The 17,422-nt window shown below is 39.0% G+C and overlaps 1 protein-coding gene across 4 annotated transcripts in view; it reads left to right on the top strand.

The window, feature by feature from the left end:
- Positions 1–4,933: 4,933 nt before the first annotated feature.
- fam49al (family with sequence similarity 49 member A, like) overlaps positions 4,934–17,422 on the top strand; it is a 42,876-nt gene continuing 30,387 nt past the window's right edge. For 3 of the 4 annotated variants that reach the window (XM_038300377.1, XM_038300381.1, XM_038300379.1), the window contains exon 1: positions 5,001–5,343. The gene's annotated coding sequence lies outside the window, so the exon portion shown is untranslated. Of the gene's footprint in view, positions 5,344–17,422 lie in introns of all 4 variants that reach the window. The other variant, XM_038300378.1, reaches the window with a different exon arrangement.

Genomic DNA, 17,422 nt, shown 5'->3' with positions numbered 1-17,422 from the left:
ACTTTCTCTGCTTCCATCTGGCTCTCCAAAGAAAAAAAAAACAAAACAGCTCGACCTTTCCTTTTCCTGTCTAGGTAAAACAACCGGCTTTCATTCTTTAACAGAAGTGAAATCAAAGAGACGGCGGGTTTCAAAACACTCCCTCGTTGAGCAGGCTTAGTTGCCATTACTTGTGTTTTATTTAATAAAGGGCTGTGTACAGTGGTTATCACTGTAAGCAAACTTTCCCCAGAAGCTTATGCAAATGGACTTACTCATCACCCACTAGCGGTATCCTTGGATACGAGGAATTTAGACATTTCGGGTTGGTTAGCAGCAGAAATGTTATCTTCTGGAACAATGTGCATGCTTTAGGTCATAATAATGTGTCTCAGAAGGGGGTCTGCAAATTAATATGCACAGAATGATTCACTTCAACATCTTCATTTGGAAAGAAATTAATTTCTATGATGCATGTCCACCTCCTGAACTATAGAAAACTAATGAATTAACCCAAACCTTAACAATGATCTAAATCCATCCATCCGTCCGTCAGGTAGGAGGCACAACATGAGGTAACATTCACATAAATCTTTCCTCAAGCAGTTTATGACAGAGATTTATTCATTTATCATAAGCAAGGGTCAAATATGTAGGTCTTGTAAATAACTTCTTCATCTTTCAACTTCTTGTCAGCTAAACAATTCAATTCAGTTTATTTCTATAGCACCAATTCACTGCACACGTCATCTCAAGGCACTTTACAGTTCACCAGATCATCCAGTCAAATTGATTCAAAGTTTTCTCTCTGAGGAAAACCAGTTGATTGCATCGACTCATTGACTCCAAGAAAATCTCTCACACTAAGCATGCTTGTGGCGACAGTGGGGAGGAAAAACTCCCTTTTAACAGAGAGAAACACCAAAATCGTTCTTGAGCAATGAACTAAACTATTTGGTTACTGACCTTTAATCTGAAAGGAGCGGACAGGAAATGTGAAAGAAACAAAGATCCAAAGATTGGAGAGCAAGATAAAACCAAAAAAAATGGGAATGTTGTCTAGATTTATAATGGCGGGTCTACTTCCTGAAGCTCGGCCTAGAGATGGAGCAAACCATTGACTGCCTGGGGTTCAATCTTCCTGGCTGGGCAGAGCTTGTCCCTAATTAAAAACCTTAAACCTAAAGAACATATTAAACCTGAAAAAAAAAAAAAACATTCTGCCCTTGAGGACTGCAGTTTGGACAAAACCTGTCCATGAAGACATCTAAAATGTTGTCCATCATGACATGCAAACAATCTACCTTTAACAGCGGTGAGATCTGAACAATGCATTTGTTGGCAACACTCAGGATTACTTCATCCTGAGCAACTTCCCCAACCCCCCCTAGGTCCTAAGTCCTATTCTAAAACAGCAGCACACACAAACCCTCCACACACACCGGTTCATCAAAGACAACGGCTATTAGCACAAAACAACCAAACCTGCCCCCAGCCTCTCTTTTCCTCTAGAGAACATCTGGTTGGATGGCTGTTTGAGTTGGGGTTGTTCCTACTTAGTGAGAAACTCTTGTGAAATCTGACATTTTAACACCTTATACGCTTCATTTTTCGTGAAAATAGCGAAGCATCCCCAAATAAAATGACAAATTTTTACATTCTGGGATCTATTTTGAGAGGCTGAGGAAGTTTTCAGCTGATCAGGCACCATTTTTTTCTTATTAATACTGTAAAACCAGAGCGGCGGAAACTGACTTGAATATAACTGTAAATCAAACACCATTAATGAGGTTGAGACTCATGCCTTCTCACATGATTTGTGGACAATGTGTTAGTATGAGTAATATGAAAAGTAAGGATGAGGTAAGACAGAAACTTTCGTAGGGATAGCGTGACATTACAAGCTGCTATCGTGCTGTTGGTTAAGCAATGTTTGACGTTGTTTGGTGATGTGAAAGTAGCAGCCAGAAAATCCACTTCTCAGACACAACCACAAAAACAGGAAGAGTTGAGTGTGATGTTGGACATCTGACCATCCCCCGGATTAACGTTTGGCTCTCACTCTTCCGTCAGGCTCCAGCAGATAAGGACTAACCCATAAACAGTTTCTTTTTTTACTACTACTCTTCCCTAATTTTTCACCCTATAAACACAATTTTTTAGTATTTTTATTGTTTTTTTATGTAGTAGAGGAGACTGCTAATCATATGAGCAACTAAGAGAGACAGAAAGAATGAGAGAAAACAGAATACGTCAAGTTGCTTGGCCTACAAGCAAAACTGATTTAAATTGGGGTTACTTTAAATGAAGGTAAATACAGGGAAATTCTTAAGGAAACACGGAGGAGGAAGCAGAATTATTGGGACTGCATGAGGTGGAGGTTCACATTTCTAATTAGGGCTGGGTATTTTCTCCAAAGTCCTGAATCGATTTGATTTTGATTCATACAGTTCTAAATCGATTAATTTCGATTCCATCTGTTTTTACAATAATAAAAGTGGTTCAACTGTGTTTCAAAACACTCATGTATTTTATTTTTTCCTTTCATATTAAAGACAAAGTGCAAACTTGTAAATCGGACAGTTTAAACTTCGGATGTGAACAAAACTGTCTCATTAGTGCAAACTTGTTTGTGAAAAGTGAAGCCTCACTCGAGCAAACAGACGTGACACAGCAGACATGCATGAGCTGCATTATCTCCGCTGCACCATATTTGCAGCCTTGTCTGTAACAACTATAGGGTGTTTGCTGGTCAGCCTCCATTTGTTAACGTCTTCAGTCAACCTATTAGCTATACTTGCAGCTGTCTAGCTTGAAGTCATCTTAAGTTCATCTTTCCTGCTCATTTGATTGTAAATGTCACGCACGTCACTATAAAACTAATCGATCTGATTCCCTAGACATCGATTTTGCAAAAATGTAAAGGAATTGATTCAAAATCGATTAAATCGATTTTTTTACCCAGCGTAAGTATACAGATTAAAACCTGTTCTTTTGTTAGGATGGCCTAGTCAAAGTCCAATGTTACATCTTGAGAATATGTGTCTAAAAATGTTAGTTGCTTGTTTTAGACACAGTAAAGGTTAGTTTTACTAAGCACTGTTGTGGGGGCTTGAGAATGAGCACAAATGCACCCCACACTTTTCAGTGTTAAGTTTTCAAAATTAATAATTTTTCTCCTCATATCAATTCTTAAGTTCCCAGTAAAAAACATTGAGGTTTGTATTTTTTAACAATGAGAACAAAACATAAAAATATATTAGTTTAAAGAGGGTGCTGCAGGTGCACAAGAAATGAGTCTGAAACATTGAGCTTTAGAGTCATCCAACATCTGACTGCAAGATGGTGTCCTCTTTAACCCCACAGCCTTTTCAAACATTAACAATGGCCACAGTGGGAAGACTTCATCAACAGGACCGCCCCATAGTCCCTCCCATGACCCGGCCATAAAAGGGCACCCCATCTTTATAACCTTCTGGCCCAGCTGTGGCACCATCATAAACTGTGGTGAAGTATTGCACTGTAACATTTGGTCTCCAGTCCCTCACAGAGGTTGCAGTCCCCCGGGTGGGCTTCCGCAAGGGCACCAGGGCTCTAGACAATAGACATTCTGTCCATTGAAACACATACAAACGCAGATAACGTGACAATTTAATCACAGCTTAGAGCCCTTTTTGTTGAGGTTTCTACCCTGAAGTCAGTGTCCCTAACAGGCATTTTTAAATGTTTTTACCACAAAGTTCAGACTTTTTTAGTTGGGAAATAAACCTTAAGGCAACTTTATGCTATTCCTTATGAGCTACATCCATCTAGTGACTAATTTTACCTTTTTTTTTCTTTATGTAAATCTTAGTTAGTTCTACAGAACATCAAATACCAATAAGAAGAGCTTCCCCTCAGCATGATTCTCCCACTTCTATGTTGCATTGTGGGGTGTTGTGCCATAAGGGATGTGATGACTTATGGAAACGGGAAAATAGTGACGCTGCTTTTAATTTCACTTTTGATCTGTCCTCTCATTTGTTAATTGTTCTTAAACAGCTCAGATGCCTTTAAAGAGAAGCTGTATTTATGCAAACATCAAATTACACACACAAGGTTATTACACTGCAAAAAAATTGAAATCTAATTAAGTAATTTTTGCTTAAAATAATTGTTTTTTCTTGAATTGAGCAGGTAAGTGAGACACTTTGCCAAGATAATTTGTATTTAAAACAAGAAAAAACTATTGCAGTGTCCTATTTTAGATGCATAATATGTAATTATCTTACTTTTGGAGTAAATATACTCATTCCATTGGCAAATCGTCTTATTTACCTACTGAAATTAAGCGTAAATACACTTAATTTTAGAATTTTTTTTACTAATTTCTAGATTGTTTTTGCAGTGTGCTAAAGGCAGTCAGTCAAACTTGATTTTATTTATGGGTATCAAAGGAAATAGAGCAGGATATAAAATCGATTCAACAGTTTTCGAAACTGGCAAAACAAAAACAAAAAAGTTGAAGGGTCATGGAGAGTTTTCCGAGGCACTTCAAGACGAGAAGAGATGCACACGCAACCAGAGCAAGAGCAGAGTTTATTAACCTCTGTTTCTGCCATAAATGCACACACCTACTGCTGATAACCACAGAACATAAAACAAACATCACATTCCTTCCCCTCATCTGCACGGTAGCAAACGATGCACAACAGTCACCCACTCACTTTATAAAAATACACAGAAGCGCATCCTCTCCCCAACATGATTCATCTTCACACTCTGTGGACAGAAAAAGTCACCCCACAGCAGAAACCATGTCAAACACAGTGCAACCTCTGAATGCATATGTATACAAATATAAGTCACTGAGCCTTGCTGCCAGCAGGCTGGTGGGAGATGTTAGTCAAAAGGCGAGGGTGGTGGGTGTTGGGGGGGGTTTGAATGTGTGTGAGAGATGGGGGTCTTTGTGAGTGAGCGAGGTAGGAGGAGAAGGGGGGACACAGTGTTCTATTTCTCATAGAGCAGCAGCTGCTGCCTTTAGTGCAGAGACAGAGAGAGGGAGAGGGAGGGCTGCGTGGCGTCAGGCAGAGCGTGCGCTCCATGTTTAGGTGAATCTACAGCCCTCTGCCTCACAAACCATAAAGCAGCCTCATTGAGTGCATGAACAGCAGCAGCACAGGGACCTTTTCCCAACTCCTGCTTTCTGCTTCCCCTCTCTCTCTTTTTCTCCTTCATTCATTCTGCTGCCGGTGTTTTTTTTTGCAGTTGTTTCTTCCCCATCCTCCTCTTTCATTTCGTTTGCATCCGTTTCGCCCCAGAGAGAAGGAAGGAAGGAGCATCGGAGTAAGAGGCAACGTCCTCCCTGTCCTGCATGCTCAGCCGGTAAGCTGACTGACCTTTTACTTCTAATTGTGAGAGGAAAGGCAAAGCTGGATAGTCGCACCCTGCAGCATCAGTCTGAGAGGATGCTGAGGGATGCAGGATGTGGGTCATGATTGGGGGGTCTGCATGTGACTGGCTGGTACGGTGGGTAGATGGAGGTGTAGGTCAGGATCTCCCCTGTGGCAGAGAGGCAGTACATTAACTGTAAACCCCCATTAGGGTTTTAAACCACATTTGGCACAAATTCACACACATCTGAACTAATTAATGATCTACATCCTCAGCTTAACAAGGCAAACAGGAAGTTTTATGCTTTTTTTCCCAGTGATGTAGGACATACCGTGAACCATCATCGCACAGGAACATGTCACATGCATAGATGAGCAGCGTGTGGACCCCCCTCACTCATTTCAGCTCAGTCCTTCACATGCATTACAGCAAGAAAAGGAGACAGCTGCAAACAGCTAGCTAAAAACAATAGCCTCCACAGGACTGTAATGGCACTCTGGACGGTGTGGCTGCAGGCGTCCAGGGGGGGAAACCGGGGGAAGGGAGGGAGGGAGAAATGGAGGAGAGGGTTGGCTGAATGGAGGGAATAAATGAATGAAAGCAGAGGCTTTCCAGGAGAGTTTTGTTCAGGGAGTTGTGCTGAAAAAAAGCAAGAATACGTACGGAGGGGAGGGTGAAGAAACCCTGCGAGCCGCCTTGTGACTCTGCAGGTCTTTGTGTGCGATGGAGGCCGAGAGAAGCTGAGGTTGGAGGGACAGAAGAAAAAAAGCGGAAGCAGGTTCACACACTAAATATATAAAACAGTGACATTTACACAAATAGTACTTGTGTTAACAACTGATATTAGAATAAATTAGAATAATATTGATAGTAATCAGACTATATTAATAATAAGCATGACAACTTTTAAATGTAATAAGTGTATTTTTGGGGATAAAACAGGAAAGGGGAATGGAGGGATGGCACCTGTCAGTAGACATCTATCGAAGGTTAAGCCCTGTGCATGTTCCTCCTAAATTACCAAATGGAAAGAAATATATATATATATATATATATATATATATATATATATATATATATATATATATATATATATATATATATATATATATATATATATATATATATATATATATATATATATATAGAGAGAGAAAGAGAGAGAGAGAGTTATGGAAAGCGTTAAATGTGTATATTCATTATCAGTGATGCACTAAACTGTCCTCCATCTTTATTGATCTCTACAGCTCCTGTTAAATAGAGTGCACGAGTCTGTGAATCATGTGCTAGTGCCTATAGGCTTTTTGTCAGCTGCTGCTATGGTATTTACTCGGCTGTTGCTAGGACACTCCCTTTGAACATCTTAACCGAGCCTTTTGATTGGCCCACTGTGGTGATGCAAGATTCCCTCACCCCAAATCTGTCCTGAGCGCCCATAGAAACATGCCTGTCTGCATTTCCTCCTCGCTGCTTCCTTCGCTGTCACTCTTTTGTCTCATGCTCCCTCCTCCTTTCTTTCTCTCTCTCCTTTCCTGTTCTCCAGTTTGGGAGCAATCTGGCCATCCGCTTTCCCTACCCTTCTCACCTCTCTGTTATTGCCCCAATATTTGATTAATTCTTGATCTCAGTAATCCTCTGCTCGTATCGGTCTTGATGAACTCGGTGCTCTGTGTCACTTTTCTCCCCCTCATAAAGCCTAATTGTCTGCTGCTAAATTGTATTAGCAGCATGTGGGACTGAACAATCATTCTCTCCTGCTGTCTTAGTGGAGGATTTACTGGTTATGTGCATCCCACAATAACCCACTTCCGGTGTCTATATGGGGTGAGGTACCAGATTAGCCATGAGTCAGATAGGGCAGCTTTGACATGGCATCAGAGAGGGAGAAGAGTCGATGTGTCACAGAAGAGAAAGCTTCAGTTTTTTTTCCTCCAGCTTCCTGAAATTACAATCTTGAGTTTATTTGTCAAACTTTTCAAACAGTGACCCCAAAAATAATAGAGCAACAAATTGACGACCCCCTAAAAATACATAGGATTATTTCACTCTATACTCATAAATTAATACGACATTAAATACTCGTGTTTTAGAAGAAAAGTTATCTTTCTAAATTACATTTAAATATTTAGTTCATTCATTTTAAACGTGTTCTTCATTATTTACAGGGATATTTAATTTTGCATTTAAAAGGTAATGGTATATGTTTAATATGTGAATCCTTTAACATATACATACATTAAAAATAAAGTCACAAGTACGTAAAGGGACGGTAACTGTTTTCTGTGGTGATTGATGTTTTCATTGTCATTTTGTAGCACTTTAATATTCGTATGTAAAGTGATTTAAAAATCAAATATATTATTATTATTATTACATTTACAAGTGTTTAGTAATTCAGGATATTTTTGGCCCTCCATATAGCTCATAGATCACATCAAAATGATTGTGAAAACCATTTTTCCACCTCCTCTTGGTGTCTCGTGCCCACCCCAGGGGGTCCTGACCCCTACTTTAGGAATCCCTGCAGTAAACTATACTAAAGAAATTAATAACTATGAAGTAAAGATTAAAAAAGTGGCTAAAACTCAGTCGACTTCTGCAACAGGTTCTCATTTGGATTTAGATGGGGGCTTTGACTAGTCCTTTGCAACACACCTGTCCTGATTCCCAGGTTAAATGAATCCCACGATACCACGTAGATTACTTTATATTTGTTTTCATTTGTGTCAGAAAGTTGCAGTTTTCAGATTTTCATTTTGAGCAGTTTTACATTTCGTGCATTCCTGTTAATAAGCTGAAAAAAAAGAAAAGAAAAGAAAATGTTCTCGTCTAATGGCAGGTCTGAATAAGTACAAAGGGTATGAATACTTTAACGGTCAGTTTGAACAGTGGATGCAGCTGCATGAGATGAGCTGGAAGAGCTGGAAGGGATGGTTGGTTATCCTACGGTATATGGTAGCACTGACTGTGTGGTAAAATGACGTGAAATCATTTACCCAACTAGACACGGCTCAGAGCAAAGAAGAAAACCTGCATTGCCTAATCCGGCTGTGACACTTTATGCTTTGATTTTACCAATCATTTAAATATGGAGGAGCAGCGGAACAGGCCTTCTGAAATGTTCACCTCTGCAGATGAGGCTGCAGCTAAACGGATAAAACGATAAAACTATGAAAAAAATGTTTTCCCTCATCAGTGTATTAAGAAAAGTCCAACATCACTTTATAGATGTTTTGTGCAATCCTTCCAACTTTCCACCTGAGTTAGATCAGTTACAGAGCAGAGATGATACCAGAACCTGAAATGTGACCCATCTTCACCTTGTAAGTTGTGTTTAAGTTTTTAATCCATTGTTGTCAGGATTTAGGGATTACTCCCTCCGAGCTGATGATGATCCCGTTAAAGATGTACCCAGGCTGGAGAAGGGCAGATAGATAGAAAGCTGGAGTCTTAATCTGCTGTAGATTAGGACAGAGTATTGTTTACTACACCCAGTGCAGGGGTTAAAAAAACACAGAGCACAATCTCTGCATTGATTCATTCGGAAATCTTTTATAGACTAAGCTGCTATCTTTACAAAAGTATTCATTTGCCTTCAGGATGAAGTTAAAGGTAGAGATCAATACAAATAAAACGACCTTAGAAGCAGGTTTACTGAAGTAGCCTGAAGGCAGAATCCAGAAGGAAACCAATACATTCATCTCAGTTTGATAATAATTCATCTTTGGGCAAAAATCTAAATCTTTTAATGACACATTTTGTCTCCAGAGGAAACCGACCATCACAAACTAACAACAAGGCCTTATTTTGATTGAGCAGATGATCAGTGAATTTAATGGAATGTATTTATTTTTGTGAACCTGAAGTGTCGGTCTCTCTGGCATCTATTAAATATATCTAAGGTATTCAGACAAGCATTTAAGTAGAAACAAACTAATTTTAAAGATAGATTATAACAGATCTCTGTGGTTTCAGCCTATTGCTATTAAGTTATTCCAGTTTTTTTTTTGTATTAAATTATTGCATCAGTTCCAGTTGGAGCAGTTCTGCTAAATGAGGAAAATAAAACAGAGGAAAATAGCATCCTACTGACCTATTTTCTTACACCTAATCAAATCTGTTTAATCTCATTTCTTCCATAACAACCTAATGATGGAATTAGACGTTTCTCTTAGAATATAAAGAAATTAAACAAAAACAGAAGTACTTGTAATCAAAACATCCATAAAACCTAGAATAGCTGCTAAAACATAAAGAGCTTAGTAAGCACTAAGCACTTTATGTCTATGTGACGAGCCTCTGACAACGCTCAGGGTGCTTTACCCGCAGCTGATCCGAAGAACAGCTGAAAAAACCTGTTCAGCTCCCCTCACTATTATTCGCAGGGCCCTTTTGTTTATGCTAATACATTTGGTAGATAGTTTCTTAATCAAAACGACATGAAAAAAAGATGTAAAAAAAAAAGTAACTGATTCATTTTCTAGAGTCACAGGTAAAGGCACCCAGTGAGATCTAGGTGAAAATTATGTTTTTTTTTGTTTTATTACAGAAAAACCAGGACTTAAATTCATATTGATCCATTAGAGCTCTGTTTGATTAATCTCAACTGTCACAACCATATTTCAGGACTAAAATTATTTTTGTGACCCCAACTATAACCCAATGACATCTTATGTGTCTCATTTGTATGCATTATTGCATCAAAATAATATTTATAGAGGAACATGAGTTCTACGTTGCTAAATTGCTGAAATTTGCTAATAAATACTCTATGGACGTGTCCGAACGCCCTCCCTAACGCCATTTTAAATGAGTGTCTAAATGTCTAGTGGACTTGAAATGTCTCACAATGCACCTTGAAAAGAAGTGATCATCCATGGTCACTAGACGAGCAGATATTTGCTGTCACAGAGGCCTGCTGTCGCCTATGGCTGTCACTATACCACAGTGGCGATTAAAAATAAAAATGGTGCAGGCACCAATGCGGGGAGGCGGAGTCACATGACCAACAGGAAGCGAAGAGTAGTGATCATCTGTCTGAACGGTCAGTTAACTGAGTTCACTGTAAAGTCCACTATATAGTCCCCGCTCTATATAGTGATTGAGGGATCTAGGGGTTAGGATGGATGTTCTGTTCAACTTCATAAAGATTTCTATGTTTGGCGGCCATATTGGAAACTGCAGTTCAGACTTTAAACTTTTTGAAGCCAGATTTCTTAAATTTCCGTTCCGTAACCAATTGAAGCCCAACTTTCCAGTGACAAATAGAACAAACCGTTTTAGTTTGTATGAGAACTCAAATGGGCATTGGGGCCCTCTGCTGACCTGGAGGCCATAAAAATGGCTGCTCAATCTGCTTATGTTTGGGACAGGCAAAAAGAGCAGAAAATTAGCAGATTTTATATTAACATGAAAAACATCTTAACCTGGTGTGTAATGAAGGAATCTCAAATGTGAGAGAAAACTGATTCAGAGAAGATTGAAGGAGTCTTTGTGCTTACCTCTAAATGTGTTCTGCTGAAACAGGCCACAATGAAAGCTCTCATGCCCCTGAGCAAACTTAAACAGTAAAACTTTCTCTGCTGTGGACAGACTTCTGAGAGTAATCCATTTACCTCAGATCTGCCGTGGCGGGGCCTCCGAAGATATCATGGCCTGTGGTCAGTCAATGAGATCAATCCCTGTCCGCTAAAGTCAACAGATAGTCCGAATGTTCGCCCTCTGGACGTATTTAAGATCAATACCCCGGATCCATGGAAACCGAAGCCAATTGGAGCAGGTGGGAGGCTGAAGTGAGGCGAGTGGGAGGAGAGGAAGATGAATTGTTCTGCAGCTAGTTTTTTAGTAAGCTTAAAGAGAAGATAAATATCTATTAAAATTTCCACCAGAGGCAAATAAGATTTTAATCCCACATTTTATAGTGGAGACAGAATATTGAACTGATTGGTGTGATGACTTGAAAACACTTTCTATTTATTTTTCTTTCCATTTATTTATTGTTTTCCATGTATAACATTCATAAATCTACTGATTTAGTTTCTTCCTTTCCAACCTAAACTTGTTCAACACTCAGGAGCCGCCTGAGGACCGCAGGGACAAAGACTGCAGTGTCAAAATTTTGTGACAGATGTCGGTGTGATTATTTGGAACTGAATAAAATAACAACAAATGGCCTTCTGTCTGGAGATCCAGGATCTTTGGGAAGATGATCATTAGGAATGAGAGTTTTTACAGGAGGAGCTCGATTTACAAGCCGTTGGGCCCTCAGTAACCAAGATCAGTGTTTCAACACAGCATGCAGATCAAATGAATATTCTCTGCAATGCACATTCCTTTTTAACTTGCATCATTAATGTGCCTGTAACTTCTATAATCTAACAGCCTTTGAATTGTTGATTTACTCTCCCTCCGAATTAAAACTTTGAGTGTTGTGTTGATGAGAGCAGAACGATAAATAACCTAATGTTCGGCTCTGCAGGTTGTTGATGTAAAGTATTAGATCAGGAAAGTTTTTCTTGTCCACATATTTAAGGTAAATGCCGTTCTTTTCGGTTTTGCTGCAGCAGAGTGGATTTATATAGTCCAATAAGCACCAGTTGTAGTTTACCTAGAAGAAACGTTCAATATTCCCCATCCAAGTCAGGTTTGTAGCTTCATATTTCTGAATTACTTTGAATAACACTGCAGATGAAGCAGAAACACAACCATCCAGGCTCTCTGGTTTCCCTCCTCATACAGTGATCTGATGGCAGATGTAGAGAACGTTCTTTAAAGGCTAAAATCAATACCCTATGTCCATGTGATCGCTCTGTTTAATTGCCTGAGCTTTTACCCTGAGCTTATGGAAGCTCAGTGGTGATAGGAGAACAGAGACCATTAGGAACTGTTGGATTTATGTATCAGTTCCACTTATAGTTTTCTCCTATGAAGGTTTCAGTGATTGTGTTTGATGGTGACTTGGCACAATGCTTTAAAGTTAAAACAACGGGGAGATTTTTCATGTGGGTGTCCCAGAAATGATCATGCCATAGACACACCAGGATGCTGGCAGCTCTGCCTTTTTTTCCATGTTTGATTCGACGTTTGAAACAATATAAACTGTTTTTTTTCTTCCTTTTTTTGTAATGTGCTGTTCCCTTTATTGGTTCTGTATCACTATAGGCCCTCATCTAGTGAGCTTCCACTGCTTTCATCAAAACAACCAAAACACAGCAGGGATAGAAAATACCCCATTAGACCAGAATAAACCTGAAAAACAGCCAAGATTTCACACTTTCCCCACCAGGGATTGACCGCATCCATTTTTAGTCCATTTTCATCCTGTTCCATCATCCCCCCCCTGCCTCACACTGGAGCCAATTTCCGGTGTTTGAAGGTGCTGCTGCCGTTATTCTTCTCCTCTCAGTGGAGCAGGGAATGGTGTAACTGCTGCTTCCCCTGCCGGGGAGACATGCTGCAGCACCAGTGATGGAGCATCGCCTCCGTCAAGGACGGGTCAGTTCACTCCGGTGGGCTTCAGCACCCAGAGCTGAAAATAGACTGCTGGTTGCTGGGGTCAGGGGTCAACTCATTCACTCCTTCTCTGGGGTCATGAGCTGCTGACTCTGGATTTAAACACTGAATATGACCCAGTTCTGCAGTTAGCTGGGGTCACACACAGTATTTATGCATACAGCCAGGGAATATGGAGCTACTGAATTACAGGTGCTGGTCATAAAATTAGAATATCATGAAAAAGTACATTGATTTCAGTAATTCCATTTAAAAAGTGAAACTTGTATATTATATTCATACATTACATACAAACTCATATATTTCAGATGTTTATTTTGTTTAATTTTGATGATTACAAATGACAACAAATGAAAATCTCAAATTCATCATATCAGAAAATTAGAATATTACTGAAGACCAATAAAAACAAAGGATTTATAGAAATGTTGGCCAACTGAAAAGTATGAACATGAAAAGTATGAGCATGTACAGCACTCAGTATTTAGTTGGGCCTCCTTTGGCCTGTATTACTGCAGCAATGCGGCGTGGCATGGAGTCGATCAGTCTGTGGCACTGCTCAGGTGTTATGATAGCCCAGGTTGCTCTAATAGTGGCTTTTAGCTCTTCTGAATTGTTGGGTCTGGTGTATTGCATCTTCTTCTTCACAATACCCCATAGATTTTCTATGGGGTTAAGGTCAGGAGAGTTTGCTGGCCAATTAAGAACAGGGATACCATGGTCCTTCAACCAGGTACTGGTAGCTTTGGCACTGTGTGCAGGTGCCAAGTCCTGTTGGAAAATGAAATCTGCATCTCCAAAAAGTTGGTCAGCTGCAGGAAGCATGAAGTGCTCTAAAACTTCCTGGTATGTGGCTGCGTTGACCCTGGACCTCAGAAAACACAATGGACCAACACCAGCAGATGACATGGCACCCCAAACCATCACTGACTGTGGAAACTTTACACTGGACTTCAAGCAACGTGGATGAAGTGCCTCTCTTCTTTTCCTCCAGACTCTGGGACCTTGATTTCCAAAGGAAATGCAAAATTTACTTTCATCAGAGAACATGACTTTGGACCACTCACCAGCAGTCCAGTCCTGTTTCTCTTTAGACGCTTCTGACGCTGTCTGTGGTTCAAGAGTGGCTTGACACAAGGAATGCGACAGCAGAAACCCATGTCTTTCATACGTCTGTGTGTGGATGTTCTTGAAGCACTCACTCCAGCTGCAGTCCACTCTTTGTGAATCTCCCCCACATTTTTGAAGGGGTTTTGTTTCACAATCCTCTCCAGGGTGCGGTTATCTCTCTTGCTTGTACACTTTTTTCGACCACATCTTTTCCTTCCCTTCGCCTCTCTATTAATGTGCTTGGACACTGAGCTCTGTGAACAGCCAGCCTCTTTAGCGATGACCTTTTGTGTCTTGCCCTCCTTGTGCAAGGTGTCGATGGTCGTCTTTTGGACAACTGTCAAGTCAGCAGTCTTCCCCATGATTGTGTAGCCTATAGAACTAGACTGAAAGACCATTTAAAGGCTTTTGCAGGTGGTTTGAGTTAATTAGCTGATTAGAGTGTGGTACCAGGGGCCATCAATTTTGAACCTTTTCACAATATTCTAATTTTCTGATATGATGAATTTGAGATTTTCATTTGTTGTCATTTGTAATCATCAAAATTAAACAAAATAAACATCTGAAATATATGAGTTTGTATGTAATGTATGAATATAATATACAAGTTTCACTTTTTAAATGGAATTACTGAAATCAATCTACTTTTTCATGATATTCTAATTTTATGACCAGCACCTGTAACTATAAGAAATCACTGTCCTCCCTTCCTTAAAAAAAATAAAATACAGATGTTTTGGATCCAGCTAAACGTCATGCCTGGAATTACAGTAAAGTTTTATTTTCTTTGATTTTTCTCGACCTCAGATCTAGAAATGATGTCACACTCTAGTTAAGAACTTTCCATTAATCTTATAATGGTTTAATAATCGTTAGCTGGATGCTAACCAATAGTAGCAATATAAGAAATTTGAATTTCTACCCTCCATTTTAAATTTGCAGCTCTAAAGGAATGGATACATACAGATGTTGTACCAAACATGTTTAGAATTTAACAAGATAAAAACCACAAGTGCTAGTTAAGGTTTATAGTTGCAGCTTTAACTGTTTTAGGCGAAACCGACCTAAGTCAGATTTATAGGCGTAGCTCAATTTGAATACTATGCAGCATCCAGCTGTGACGTAGCCTGTCACATTCTTGATTTGTTTCATAACTGATAATTCAAAGTCTTACGGAATCTGGTGGAGGAATAAGCAAACACCTTACCCATCGGCAAATGCATAAAATGGCATTCTACCTAAAATTGGCGCAGCCATATTCATTTTGCTTCAGACTTCAGCTACTATTTGACATCATATACGTCACTGCATGTCATTGGTCCTACTCATTCTTGCAACTGTTGGCTTTAAGCAAGATGATTTTTTGGGAGTTTGCAAATTCACAAATCTTACGACAATTCATCTTGCCTACAAGGCAAATGGGCTGCAGCCATATTGGATTTTGATGGGCTGGTAACCCAACAGTGGATTTATTAACCTGCTGAAATCAGCTTGTTTTTTTCTGTAAAGATTAAAGTGGCAAAAAATTATATTCTGAGCAATAATATTCCCCGACAATTTCCTGCTTCTAATACATCTAACATCTTTTTATCTCTATATGTTGCTGAAATCTATGTATGAACAAACAAAACTAAAATGGTTCATATAAAATAAAGATTGCTCTATTAATAAAGCAATGTTAGGAAAAGATGCTGAATTTCTAATAAAAAAAAGGTGTTTGCTAAAGTTGTTAGTTAATATATCAAGTGAAACACTGGCATCTTTCTCATCTTTGGAACAAAACGGATATAAATCTGAATCCAGTCCCTGTTTAATTCACTTACTAGCAAACAAAACAAATATCTGAAAATACATTTAAATATAATTTGGGTTAACCCAGACCCATTTGCATCATCTGTCCCTTCAAATCAACTCAAGCATCCTTTTGTTTTCACCCCATTGAGTCTAATTGGGTCCATAAAAGCTCCACACATGCAAGCATTCTCTGACCCGAATAAAACAATGTGTAAGCATCCCATCAAGGACAAAGAGCAGCTTGCCTGCAGAGACGTACATCTCATCTGTCTTTGTTTACAGATAGCTGGGCTTCTGGGAAACGGTATTTAACAATAACAACACGACTGCATCATGATCCCCCTCCTAACGCCCGCAGAACCCTAAGAGCTATGTGTGTTTTCTTTGATGGATGCTAATGAGCAACATCCCACTTCTTAAATAAAGATAGAAGGAGCTCCTGCACATCCAGATAGCCTCTGACAGCTCAAGCACTATTAAATCTGAAATCTATAGCAGTGCTTCTACTTTTCTAGGGTTTTAAATGCCCCCAAGCCATATTGCAGTACTTGAATATTCATGGGTACATAAAGTTTTAAGCATTTATTATTCTCTCTGGTAAAAAGAAATGATAAGAAAGCAATAAACTTTATTATTTTCCTAAAACAAATGTGAATTAAAGTAGGTGTTAATGGGATCTTTGTTTATACTCTAGCGGTACCTACACCTAAGGTTTCAAGTTTGCTTGAAAAAATGACCACAGAACAGGCTTTTAAATATAAAAGTGCCATAGCATCCATCTCAGTCTCCCAAGGCATCCTCTCCTGTTGTCTTTCTCAGCTTTGCAGCACATACGTGTGCTCACAACACTCATTTGCAATCGCCCTTTAAATAGGCACCATGCAAGCATGGCTCTGGATGGTGCATATGCTGAGAGGAGGAAAGAGTAAAGGGGGAGGGGTGGTGCAAGAGCATCATAGGCTTCGCTTTAGCTTCTCCGTTTCTGTTACTCTCCTTCTCTCTCACCCCTTATTAAGAGACATCTAGGTTTATTAGTTCCTAAGAGGACAACATTAGGATTTTCAAAGATAAGCCTCTAAATACTTTTTTAACAATAAAGGTGAAAACTGGCATAAAGCAGTAAAAAATAATTATTTTAATTTTTATATTATATTTAAGTTGAATAGTTACATTCTCACATTTTTTTAAATATAATTTAGGTTCTCTTCAAAATAAAAAAAATCTGTTTTAGGTCATTACTACTGGCACTAAAAATTTAATCATATTTCAAAATAAAATAAAGCAGGAAACTAACTCTTACATTTGTTGGCTTATTATGAGTATATTTCAGACATAAATTCTGAGCATAAACCAGCGATTAAACTGTAAGGAAAGGGAACTCTTATAACAGCTTCATAAATACTCTTCAAAATAAAAGACATGGTTTCATAGAAGTGTGATCCAAGTTTTTAGACAGAAAAAGCAATTGTTAAAAATTTTTGTTTATCTTTTCCCCAAAGTGAGTTCCAGATTTATGGTTTACAGATACTTTATAAAGTCCTCCATATTTGATGCAGCAGATTATTAAAAAAATGAATTCACAAATACTTGTTGGATTACTGCAGAAGTAATCTTCATATTTAATCTAAACCACTAGGTTTAGTATTTGAAACCA

The sequence above is a fragment of the Cyprinodon tularosa genome, unplaced genomic scaffold (assembly GCF_016077235.1).
Source record: "Cyprinodon tularosa strain WSP-4 unplaced genomic scaffold, ASM1607723v1 ctg449, whole genome shotgun sequence".
NCBI classification, from domain to species: Eukaryota; Metazoa; Chordata; class Actinopteri; order Cyprinodontiformes; family Cyprinodontidae; genus Cyprinodon; species Cyprinodon tularosa.
This window is presented reverse-complemented; position numbering and strand designations above follow the sequence as displayed.